Raw genomic sequence first — 13,076 nt, 5'->3', positions numbered from 1 at the left:
TAGAAAAAAATGGAAGAAAGTTTCAGGAGATTAGATAGATAGAAAGACAGACAGACAGATAGATAGATAAAATGAAACAAATAAAATTTTAGAGCAAAGGTTTGGTTTTGCTTGCACACCTGCCATTTTGTCTTCTTACTCTACATTTTTCTGAGGCTGGTGAGGACAGCTAAAAAAAAAGTTTTTAAAGCTGTATTGGAAGAAAATGGGAGATCAAAAAATGGTCAGGGGTTTTGTTTCAGGTAGATGAGAAAATTATGATTCAAAATAAAGAGAAGCCTAAAATATTAAAAAGAAAAAACCAAATGATAAAGCAGTCACTGTGAGGATGTAGTTAAAGAACTGAGTCATAGAATATGTGACTTGCTCAAGGTCATATAGGAAGGAACCCAGGTCCTGGTTCTTTCCACTTAACCACCACTTCCACAGCTAAATAATAAAAAACATGGGACTCTGGTTTGATGCCCTCCAAAGAAAACAGATACTTCAAATGTTCTGAGTACCTATGCTGGGTTCTAGGTTTCTGCATCTCCAAGTGACAGCATAGTATGAAACCCCAGCTTAGCTGGAATCTGATTCTCCATCTCCCTCATGGTTAAGTGCAGAGGCTAAGAACTGAAGGAGGTTCTATTTTCCTGCCCAGAGCACCCTCAATGATAAGGCAAAAAGTTGGGGATTTTAATGATAAGGCAAAGCCTTTCTTGCTCCCTTTCTTGATTTTTTCCTTCTCCTCTATTTACTGGCCTCTTCTTTTCTAGCCTTTTGCATCATTATAGTTCCCTTCATTCCTCATCAAAATCCAAAATGATTTAAAACATAGAAGCAGGGAAGGAGTGGTCAGAAATAGAAATGATCTGCCAAGGATTCCACTCTTGTCCTTCACCTCAGCCTCAAGGTGATGACTTTGTAAAGCACCAATATGTGGGACACAGTGGGACGGTCTATTTTGATTTGCCCTGAAAATCCCCACATATAAAGATGTGCAGAATTTCAGAACTGAAAAGGACCTTAGAGACCATCTGACTCAACACATAACCTCCCCTAAAATATCCCAGACAAGTAGTCATGCAGCCTTTCCTTGGAGATGTCCAGTGGAGAGGGGGGAAAGGCAGCCCATTCCACTAAAGAATAACTTGTTTTTAAAGTTGTTGTACACAGAGATACACACACACACACACACACACACACACACACACACACACACACACACACACACACACACACACTGAATTTCTCTCTTCCCATTTTCCACCCATTGTTCCTGGTTCTACCCTTTCCTACCAGTGGCTCATTGATGTTTTCACTCATTCAACATAAAATATCTCTCTCTCTCTCTCTCTCTCTCTCTCTCTCTCTCTCTCTCTCTCTCTCTCTCTCTCTCTCTCTCTCTGTCTCTGTCTCTATCTCTCTCCCTCCCTCCCCCCTCTCTCTCTGTGTTTGTCTTCTTTTTCTCTCTTCTCCTCTCCCTCCCTCTTTTCTTTTCCTCCCCCTCCATCTTTCAAACTCTGTCTTTGTCTCTGTCTCTGTTTCTCTCTCTCTATCTGTCTCTGTTTTTGCCTGTCTCTGTCTCTCTGTGTCTCTCTATGTGTCTCCCTGTCTCTGTCTTTCTGTATTTCCCTCTGTCTCTGTCTCACTTTCTCTCCCTGCCTGCTTTTTCTCTCTTCTCCTTTTTCTCCCTCCCTTTCTCTCTTCTTTCCTCCCCTTCCCTCTCTTATTCTCTGTCTCTATCTCTGTTATCTGTATGTGTCTCTCTGTATGCCTCTCATACATACATACATTTATTTCTTTATTCTTTGCCTCCCAACCTCATCTCCCCTTTTTCTAACCCTCCCTAGACCCTTTGGCCCTTAGGCATACTTGGAGAAGGGGGTTACCTTCTAAACCAAACAATATTTTTATTCCTTCTGAAGCTCATTTAGAAGGCATCACTCCCTTCTTTCCCTTGACATTGTGGGAGCACTATCTTGAAACTTCCATGCCCATTTTGTTCCATATCAATCCATTTTTCCTGGAAATAGAATGGATGTACCCATATTCTAGAGTAGAACCATAGAATTTTAGTGCTAGAAGAGATCTTAAAGGCTGTTGAGTACAACCCGATGATTTGATATCAGAGTCTAGAAATATGAAGGGACCTGCCCCAGATTTCCTGGGAATTAGGGGCAGAGCCAAAACTAGAACCTAGTCTCCAGGTTCTCAGTCCAATCTCCTTCCCACTTAGTCCATTGATGACTTTTTGCTTCTTTTTTTGATACTAACTTGGGAAGGGAAAAGACACACGTCAAAGAAGTTGATATTTCTTTCCCAACTTCTTTGCTGCCTCTTGGCTGAGTCTCCCAGATGGCCAGGGGAACTGATGGTTCATTTTATAAGCCTTGTATCCTGCCTTGATCATTCTTTGATGTCAAATATTTGAAGGGCTGTCACGTGAAAAGAAATATGTTCTGTATAAACCCCGAAGATAGAACCAGAAGCAATGGAGGAAGTTGTCAAGAGGCAGATCTAGACTAAGGTAAGAAAAAGCTAAATAAAAATTGTTGTCATTGAGTTAAATCAGTGGTGCCTAACTCTTTGTCACCTCGTTTGAGGCTTTTGGCAAAGATACTGGAGTGGTTTGCCATTTCCTTCTGCAGAATATTTTATAGATGAGGAAACTGGGGCAAACAGGAATAAGTGACTTGCCCAAGGTCCTAAAGCTAGTTAAGTGTCTGTGTTGACTCCTTTGCCAACATTCTAACACACTACATGTTGTTGTCTCTGATTATTCCATATTTCTTTAATATTACAATGAAACATATTTCCCTGATAGAATATAAACTCCTTGAGGACACTGTATCTTCCATTTTTTGTATCCCAAACACTTAATATAGCACCAAGCACATAGTAGGAGCTTAGCACATCTTTCTCAAATTATAGTGATCACAATCAACTTACCAGCCTGCACCAATAGGTTTATATTCCTTTCTTTCCTAATCCTATTGTCCATGAGTGATAAATTGAAGGATATGTGTTTATCAAGGTCACAATCCCTTAATACTCCCTACTTCACCTATCCCAGAACTGAAGAATTACAGATCTGGAAGACACCTCAAAGGCCACTTAGTCCAATTCATACCTGAAGAAAAATGCCTACATTCCTGCCATGAGCTTCCTTGTCATTCCTTGAACAAGACTATGCTCCAACTCCATGCATTTGCCTTGCTTGTTCCTCATGCCTAGAATGCTCTCTTTTTTCATCTCAGCCTCCCTGCTTCCCTAGCCTGCCTTAAAGTTTGGGCAGTCTTCCTTTCCACAGGAAGCCTTTCCTAGTCCTCATCACCTGCAGAACTGGGGAAATCATTTGTAACAACTGGTGAGAGCCATCATCAGATGATGCATGTGGAGAGCTTTGAAAACCTTACAGAGCTACAGAAATGTCAGCTAACAATGAGTCAGCAAGCATTTCTTAAGAGTGAGTGTGCAAAGGAACCAGGAAGGAGAGAGAGAGATGATAACAGAAGCAGTAATGGAGAGACAGAGAGTAAGAAAGAGAAATAGAATGATGGTGGGTAATGGGAGGAACCTGATGGAAAATTGGTAAGAAATGACATCAAGGATACATCTAAGGTTGGCCTTAGCCATCTCTTCATCAAAGACTGGAGCAAAGGAGGAAATGCAGGTTGATGTCAAGTGGTTGTGAAATGAACAGGAGAGGCAGAGAAAAATAAGCTTGCAGTAAATGGCCTTTATTTCTGTAGTTTAAGTGCGAGATGAGGGTCTTAGCTGAAAGGATGGAGGCAGCTTATTCTGTGAGCCCCTAAGAGTTCCGTTTCCCCATACATAATAAGCTACTTCTCTGGGCAGAGCACTAATGTAAGCGCTAAGGGAAACAAAAAAAAATTAAGTAGGAGATGATCAGTGCCTCCTTGAATCTTACCATCTAGTAGAGTTGTATGACATACACAGCTACTTCAGCACTTAAAAGAATAAGTCATAGGATCATAGACCCAGAGTTGGAAAGGAATGTAGGTGCCATTAAAAGCATCCCTTTCATTTGACAGTTGAAGAAACTGAAGCAAGGGAGGTTAAAATCTTGTGCCCAGGTTCCCATAGTTAGTAAGTGTCTAAGGCAGAATTTGAACTCAGATTTTCCCCACTTCAAAACCAGTCCTCTTATCCACTATGGGAGATGATGCCTGTCATATTCCCACTTTAGATAAAGAAACTGAAGATCAAAGAAGCTGTTCTTTATTCACATGGTCACACAGCTACTTTACACTGTCTTCCTAAGATAAGACTAATATGTGTAAGAATTGTGAACAATTTAGGACAGTATATAATTAAGTGCTTAAATTGTTTGGTAAAAATGAGAAATGCTAGAGAATCTGAGAAGAGAGGGAGATCGATGAAGGCTAGAGTAGTGAGGAAGAACTCCATGGAACAGCCAAGTTCCCCGCTAAAGAATGGATGGGATTGAGATGTATTGAGGGAAAATAGTGAGAGGGGAAAAAATGAGAATTAAGTTATATTGTCAAGATATGGCATGACGCATAAGTGGGACAGCAAGCCCAGTGATTTCATAACAACCAAGGCAGGACTTAGGGGATCACTGAAAAATTAGTTTGAAGAAATGCGATTGGAACCTTGAATATCAGGAAAAGTTTAGAATCAAGGTGGTAAAAAGTGGGGAGCTGTTGAAAGTTTGAAGAAGAAGAAGAGCATCCTATTTAGATAGCCACTTAAAGAGCAGAGATGTGGCAGAAGTTTGCGGAGTGGGTTAGAGAACACAGAGTGAAGAAATGGAGGACAGTTAAGGAAGAGGCTGGAAAGAGAATGCAATTGTTTTTCCTCCATTATTTCTTTAACCATCACACTTGAGACCTCCTCCCTCTGGGTCTCTGAGAGGCTTAAGGGTAACTGTAGCAACTGTAGGTGTCCACTTGTTGTCTCTCATTCTTATTATATGACTGGTCACATGGACTCAGTCAGGCATATTCTAAAATAAGTCATGTCACTTCTCTCTCCCCCAAATCATTGTAGATACCATGCTGTAGCTTTGCCAAAAATGCCATGTACTGTTCTATTTATTTCAACATTTTAAAGCTTCTACTAGATAGTGAGCTAATATGGTACAGTGAATGGAAAACCTGGATTGGAGTCAAGGAGACCTTAGTCCAAGTCCCATCTTTGATACCTAGTAGCAAGATAATCCCTGGACAAATCACTTAAACTTTTGGTTCTCCAGGCAACTCACTGAACTGGAAGTTGGAGAGAAGGGTCCAACATGCTTTGGGAAAGGGAGTTTCCTTACTTGGGAGCTCCTTATATTAAGGAAGGGCAGCTAGGTGGCACTGTGGATAGAGGGATAGGACTGGAGTGAGGAAGACTTATTTTCCTGAGTTCAAATCTGACCTCAGGCACTTACTAGCTGTCACTTAACCCTGTTTACCTCAGTTTCCTCATCTGTAAAATGAGCTAGAGAAGGAAATAGCAAACTTAACCCTGTTTTCTTCAGTTTCCTTATTTATAAAATGAGCTGAAGAAGGAAATAGCAAACAGCTCCAGTGTCTGCCAAGAAAAGCCCAAATGGGATCACAAAGAATCAGATCTGACTGAAAGGACTGAATAAGAGTACACTAAAGAAGTCATAGGTATGTCAAGTCTCTATATAGATAGAGATTAAAAGATCAAAGCTTACATATACAAAGATTAAAAGCTTACATGTCATTCTATATGAACTTGGGCAAGTCATTTACCTCCCTGGTCTTCAGTTAGACTAGATGGCTTCTGCCATACTTTCTGCTTCCAGTGCTATGATCTTCTTATATTTACCCTCAAGGAACTTTCATTCTGTCGGGGGACAAATGACACACAAATAGATACATATAATTCAGGGCAAAATTTGATATCAATGACCACAAAAATAGCTGGCATTTATATAACATTTTAAGGTTTTATTATCTTATTTGATCATCACAATAACCCTGTGAGGTAGGTGTTTTATCACCCCCTTTTTACAGATGAAATAACTGAAGCAGACAGAAGTTAAGTGACTTGTCCAGGGTCACGCATTTGAGGCAGGATTTCAACTGCCTCCCAGCCCAGGACTCTAATCTCCTGCAGCCCTTGGCTGATAAGGACAAAGAACAGCTATGTCCTAGCACTTTCCATGACCCCTAAGGTTATCAGTCCTCTGGATTTTTCCAAATCATGGAGTGCCAGCATTTGAGGCTGATGTAATAAAATGCTGAGTCCTTCTGGTACATTGAGTTACAGACGAGAACTGCATATAAAATGGCGCCAAGTAGAAAAGGGAGGGAGGGCCAAGCTTTGGGCCCCAGTCACGAGGAAACATTTCACAGATGAGGCAGCATTTGAGTGGGATTGGAAGGGGCAGGGAGGAGTGAGGGAGATGACCGTGAACAATGATTATGAGGGGAGTTGGGAGCAGGCACAGTTGGGGAAGTGGGAGACACAGTGAAGTGAGAAGGTTGGCCTGGCTGAAGCCCAAAACAATCCCAGAAGTTTCACCCATCACCCCTCCATCCTTCTGCCAAAGCATTCTGGCCTGCTCTGACTGGGCTAAACTTTCAGCCACAAGGGATATGGGCCACATTAAGACAAGGCCCTGGGGGCCTGTAAAACTGGGTTTCACATGTGTATGTTTGTAAAAACATTGAGTAACAAGCCGCCCCTTTGAAGGACAGACCTTCCACCCAGAGAGCCTCTCCCAGTAAGTCTGGGTCATTCCTGGACAGTTCCATCGGCAGACAGAATAGTACTCCATCTTGTGACATGGCACTATTAAATAGAGTGTTTTTGACCAATGGAGGCCTTAAGAGAATGTGGCTCAAGACTTAGATTTAAGTGGATAGGTGTACCTCTCCAAGGAAAGATTCAAAGGATCCTAAGTGTAGAGCAATCATCTTGTCAAAAATCCTTCGTTTCAAGGGTGAGGAAACTGAGGCACAGAGAGGTTAAGTGATTTCATCCGAGTCACCCAGTAGTAAGTGTCTGAGGTGAGGATATGAACTCAAATCTTCTTGACACTAAACCCAGAGCTTTATCAGCTACAACAGCTCCATTAAGGTTGAGAAATACCAGAGGTTAAGGAGGTTCAGATGTCCTGGAAGTCACTACAATATTAAGGATGGTTTCCTAACCTGGGATCCATGAACTTTTAAAAAATACTTTGATAACTGTATTTCAATATAATTGGTTTTGTGTGCAATCCTTATATTTTATGTTATGCATTTACAAACATTGTTCTGCAAGAGGGACCAGAGGCCTCACCAGACTGATTGCCAAAGGGTGTCCATGACACAAAAAATGGTTAAGAACTCCTGGAACTGGGTGATTCCAGAGGCACTTGAGGGTGATATCATTGAGAGAGCTGGCGGATGAGTTCAGAAAGAAATGGATCCAAATTGGACTACCTGGGGGAAGTTTGATGCCTCGGATGCTCAGTTCCCCCATCTGTAAAATGGGAATATAAATAATGCCTACCTCAAAGGGTTGTTTGGAGGGTCCAATAAGATAATGTATGTAAAGGGCTTTGCAATCTTAAAGTGTTTTCTAAATGTTCGTTATCATAAACGATTCCTCCGTTAGAAATGATGGCTCAGTTCCCAAAGCCTATTGAGTCCAAAATGCACCCAAAAGGTAGTCCTAATAATATTGTACTCTGGAACCAGTTCTATCATGTGTGAGAAAGGATTTATGGGAGAATATATTCTAGCTCTCCAATGGAAGACGCCTGAAATGTACGTAGGATTTGAAGGCAGAGGGCTAGTTTTGAATTCTGACAAAGCTATTTGGGTCTCTAACATCCCTTCAGTCATTGATCCCCTAAGTCAATGAATTTTGACAAGAAAGGAGGTGAAGCTGGGTCTGCATAATCCGGTCAGTAAAGGTCACATGTCCTGATTATGAGTGGGCCTGCCTTCTCATTCTGCCCTGGTCCAATGTGATCTTTTTCTAAGCATCAAAAATCAATCCAGCTTCTCTTCCTTCCAGGGATCCTACATGAGCTTGAGCACACTTCCCTGGGACTCAGTTACCTCATCCATAATATGAGGAGACGGGGCAACATAATCTCTATATTCTCATTCTACCAGGAATACTTTTGTGTCTGTATTTCCAGGGCTTAATAAGGGCTGGGCATATTATAAGCACTTAATTAATTAACACTTTTTCTCGTTTGTTTATCTCCCAATCCATAAACTCTCAGGAGGCTCTATGACTGTACTCACTTGCTAAACCTCTGTCACATGGCTTACTGAGGATTGCTTATTCATGGGACTCTGATCTGCTGGATAATAAAGTAAAAAAAAAATGAAGTGAAAACTGAAATTAGAGTCAGGGCAACAGCCTCTTTAAAATAAAAATCATGGAATGTTAGATCTGAGAAGGAACTTAAAGATGATTCTCCCCATCCTGAACAACCCTCATTCTGCACACCAAGAGAGAAAGGGGTGGGGCTCAAAGCACCCCCCAAAAAAGATAGGGAATACCATCTCCCAGACTCAGGTCTGATTTCATGGCTAACCCTCTCCACAACATACCTTTTGGCTCTCCATAATGACAATCACTTTCCTTTTTAATCTTTGCATGGGTATAAAAGAACACTAGCAGGAAGGTGGTAGCAGGGATGCCTTTTCTTACAGCAGATGGGGCGATGTGATCTCTGAGGTCCCTCCCAATTCTAATTTTAATGATAAAACACTAAGTAACCCCAGCACTTGCTAAAGATGGAGATCTGCAAATGCTTGAATGTTTCAGAGAACCAGCAGTAGACTGGTGTAAGACCTCCTTCCACCCATGTTAACTCTGCAGCGCTTTCTAGAGATAGTGGCTAATGACGTACAGAGAGGGGCATTGGTGGACAGGATCAGAGTTTGCTGCAGCAGTAGTGGGCAGGGAAATAAGGTGGCTAGAGAAAGCTTGATTAGGCGCCAGCTAGCTGCAGTAGGCTCTCATCCATCAGGGCAGCAGCAGTGTCAGGAAGCTGCAAGCTGCAGAGAGACAAATTTTTACTTGATGGCAAAGCTACCAGAAAGTGGAATGGACTTCCCCTGGAAGTGGTGGATTCCCCATCACTAGAGATCTTTAAGCAAAGTTTTCTCATCTGTAAAATGAGCTGGAGAAGGAAATGGCAAACCACTTCAGGATCTTTGCTAAGAAAACATCTAATGGGGTCATGGAGAGTCAGAAACAACTGGACAAAAACAACTAGGAAAGGCATTCTGGCCGATTTTGAAGTGCACAGTAGTGGAGACTAGAAGTATGGATTACATTCGAAGGTGTCTGAAGGGCCTAATTCTGAAATTCTTTGATTCTTTGCTTTCATTTTCTTTTTTAAAATCTAAGCTAAATTTATTATAAAAATTCCTTTCCTCAGTCATATCACCCATAACTGAACATAATCTCCAAGGATAGTCTGACCAGAGCAGAGGATGACCTTTTTTCCAGATGCTCTGCCTCTGTGACACAGAGCACGTTGATTCATTTTCTCTCCAATAGTCTCATGAGATCAGAAATGTAAATAAAGATGAGTAAACTGAGGCTATGGTCAGGTGGCTAGTAAGTGGCAGAGATCAGAGTCAAAACTGGGGTTTCTGTGTCTAAGTACCCTGTTTTGTTGTCCTCTTGTATTTTGAATAGAGAAGAATCACAAAGATGTGCAGATTCAGGGAGCTGTCCTTGGCAGTAATACATATACAATGCACTCTAAATGCTGAACAATAAAAGCTGAGTCATCAAAAGATGTTTTTCCAAGCAGTTTATTTAGGCTAACAGGATCATAAACTGAGAACTGGTAGAGACATGGTTATCAAGTTATTAAAGAAGAACAGAGTGAAAAATATTGATTGGATATGGTGCTAATACTAACCTCACAGAGTCAAACCATTCCATCAAGTGGGCATGAGAACCTGAGAAATGGAATTTCCCTGTCTGAAGAATCCCTGAGTTCCTCCCAGGGTTCTATAAGCATCCTATTCTTCCAGCATCCTCTGGGAGAGCTACTTTCCAGTGGTGTATACAGAGTGGAGTTGGGTAACAGATAATTCATTTCCCCAGATGTCCAACTCCTGGGATTCCTGTACCATTTGTATATGTTAATGGAAAGCTTGCCATGCAAACATTCATATTAAGGAACAAATAAAAAGCTAAAAAAGAAAAGTATAAACAAACAAAGTGAATAAGGAGAAATGGGAATTGGGGAGGATGGCTTTGTGTAAAAGGAACTCGCTGTTTTGGGACTCTTCAGTTCCCATGTGTTTTCTGTTAGTCGGGCGAAAACTGTTGACATTGAGATGGATTCATGGGCATCAGTCACCTTCACAAAACTTCTAACTGGACCAGATTTACCAGCAATGCCTGCAGAAACAACCTATTTCTAGGAACAATGATACTTGCATATGTTGTATTTGAGTATCTATACTGTATGTGAGAGGCAGCTATCTGCAGCATAATGGGAGAGATTCAGTCATATCTGAGTTCAAATCCCACCTCAGACATGTATTAGTTTTGTGAACCTGAACCTCACTATAACTATGTTTCCTCATCTATAAAATGGAGAAATTGGATGTCATGACCTCAAAGGCTATTTCCAATGCACATCTATGATCCTATGACTCTATAAGAACTGGCCTCTAAGTCAGAAAGACCTGAGTCCAAGTCCTGCCCATAAAGCATGTGTGACCCTGTGCATGTCCCTTGCCTTCTCAGTTCCTCAGGCATCTCTAAGACTAAAAGTTACTAAGGAAGTGCCAATATGCATTGGTAAAGGAATTTTTGAACCAGAAGCTCTCTACACAAATGAGATCACAGAGAGGTTCAAATAAAAGCAATTTTTTAAATGAACTGCATATGTTTATACAGACATACATACACTGAACTATGACTTTAGGGGTATCATATATGCATGTACATGTATACAGAGATATGAAATATATGTGTGCACATGTGATTTCATCATCCAAAGCAACATAATGTTGGGGTATATACATGTAGTTCTATAAATGTACCATGTATACCTCTGCACAAGAACTAGGGATAGGAAATTGACCTATGACTGAAGGTCATTCTTCTCTCAAACTTACAACTTTATGAAATGACTTCCCAGGACCACACAATCAGTATGTATCATAAATAGGGCTTGAAGTCAAGTTTCCTGGGCTCCAAGGCTAGCTGTCTAACCACTGATTCAACAATGTCTCTCTCAATATTTGCATATGAGATACAACTTATATATTATTTTATAAATGCATTAAGATATATGTATATACTTGCATACATGCACTATATGTGTATGTGTACATGTTCATGTTTGATTTTCAAAATGTAGTAACACCAGCTGGAGCCTTGTCTTCCTTAAAACAAGAGTATATGATGACTGGTTATTAGGGTCATGTATTTAGGAAATCCAACACCATGAAAGCTACTGTTCATTTTCCAACTATGTTAGAGTTTTTGTAAGGCTTCAGTAAGATAATCTTCCTAAGTGCTTGACAGATCATAAAGTGCTATATAAAAATCAGGAATTATTGTTATTTATTGTTATTAGAACCACCCAGCATTTTGATCAATGTTGTTTCTTTACTACGGACTTTTAATCATGGTGTCATTCATAGGGGCCTGGCAAAACAACACACAAAGAAGCAATCCCTAGCTCAGGAAATCCAAAATAGCTAAAGATTCAAAAGGGAATGGAAAGACACTTAGCTGGCTGAAGTAGGAGACAACGCAGTGATAAAGCTGACTTAGGTTAAGAGGTCCTACAGAGCACGTTATTCAGGAAAAGTTATGGCCATTAAAGTGATGGACTATTCATGCTGGGAGAGTGGGGGACATTGGATGTGTGGGCAAGGGTGGAGCCATGACAGCCATAGAAGATCTAGATGTAGGAAGAGATGACATAGAGATGCACATATATACAATTATAGATATAGACATACACGCACACATATAGATATGGATATGGATATGGATATTGATATACATATACATATACATATGCATGCATGTATAAATAAGGCAGTTGGGTGACACCATGGAAAGAGTTCTAGACCTAGAGTCAAGAAGACTTGAGTTCAAATCTGGCCTCATGCACTTCCTAGGTGTGTGACCCTGGACTTCAACTGTCTGCCTCAGTTTCCTCATCTGTAATAATAATAGCTTCTACCTCCTATGGCTGTAAGGATAAAATGAGATAATATTTATAAGATGTTTTGCAAACTTTAAAATGTTTATATATATCTATAAATATAGACAGATACATGATAGATAAATACAGACAGACAGACAGACAGACAGATAGATAGATAGATAGACAGACAGACAGAAAAGTCAGAAGATTTCCACCAGGACCTCAACTTCCTCCTCTGTAAAATGAGGGGATCAGATTACATGATCTCTAGATATCACAATGGAGGCAGCTAGGTGGTGCAATGCACAGGTACCTAGAGTCAGAAAGACATCTTCCTGAGTTCAAATCTGGCACAGAGACTTACTAACTATATGATCTTGAGCAAGTAACTTAACCCAGTTTGCCTCAGTTTCCTCATCTTAAAAATGAGATGGAGAAAAAATGGTAAACTACTCCAACATCTTTGCCAAGAAAACCCCAAATGGAGTCACAAAGAATTGGATATGACTGAAAAACTACTGAACAATAGGGCATCATAAAACGCTAAATTCTGATGATTCTTCCTTAAGCAGGGTTTCTGGTAATCACATATGGAAATCAAGCAGCATTAAGAAGGTATGGGTGAGTTGTGTGTTCGAGAGAGTCAAGAATTCCAGAAGCTTCTAGTTGGAGGGGTCCTCCAAAATTGCAATCTAACTCCTATCTGAATGACAGTTCCCTTCAAAATGCTGTTTAGATCTAATCATTTGGCTATGAATTTGATTAATCTTACTAGCACAATCAAACCAGCACAACTCTAGCCATCTTTTCCACTGGAGCAGCACTTTATCAAAATCAACTAAAGTCTTAGAACTTGCGAGTTGGAAGTGCCCTTAGTAGCTTTCCAATTCAACTTGAACACAATAACAAACCCAAGCGGTCATCTGGCCTTTGCTCAAAGACCTCC

The 13,076-nt window shown here is 40.6% G+C and overlaps 1 protein-coding gene and 1 long non-coding RNA gene across 9 annotated transcripts in view; one reads left to right on the top strand and one right to left on the bottom strand.

The window, feature by feature from the left end:
• ADRA1A (adrenoceptor alpha 1A) overlaps nt 1-13,076 on the top strand; it is a 124,018-nt gene that overhangs the window by 32,336 nt on the left and 78,606 nt on the right. The window lies entirely within an intron of this gene.
• The window catches only part of LOC140524039 (uncharacterized), a 62,758-nt gene that overhangs the window by 13,888 nt on the left and 35,794 nt on the right, over nt 1-13,076 (bottom strand). Inside the window, exon 2 of the long non-coding RNA XR_011973558.1 lies at nt 5,736-5,829. This is a non-coding gene — a long non-coding RNA (uncharacterized lncRNA). The remainder of the gene's footprint in view (nt 1-5,735; nt 5,830-13,076) is intronic.

This window comes from Notamacropus eugenii, chromosome 1 (assembly GCF_028372415.1).
Source record: "Notamacropus eugenii isolate mMacEug1 chromosome 1, mMacEug1.pri_v2, whole genome shotgun sequence".
NCBI classification, from domain to species: Eukaryota; Metazoa; Chordata; class Mammalia; order Diprotodontia; family Macropodidae; genus Notamacropus; species Notamacropus eugenii.
This window is presented reverse-complemented; position numbering and strand designations above follow the sequence as displayed.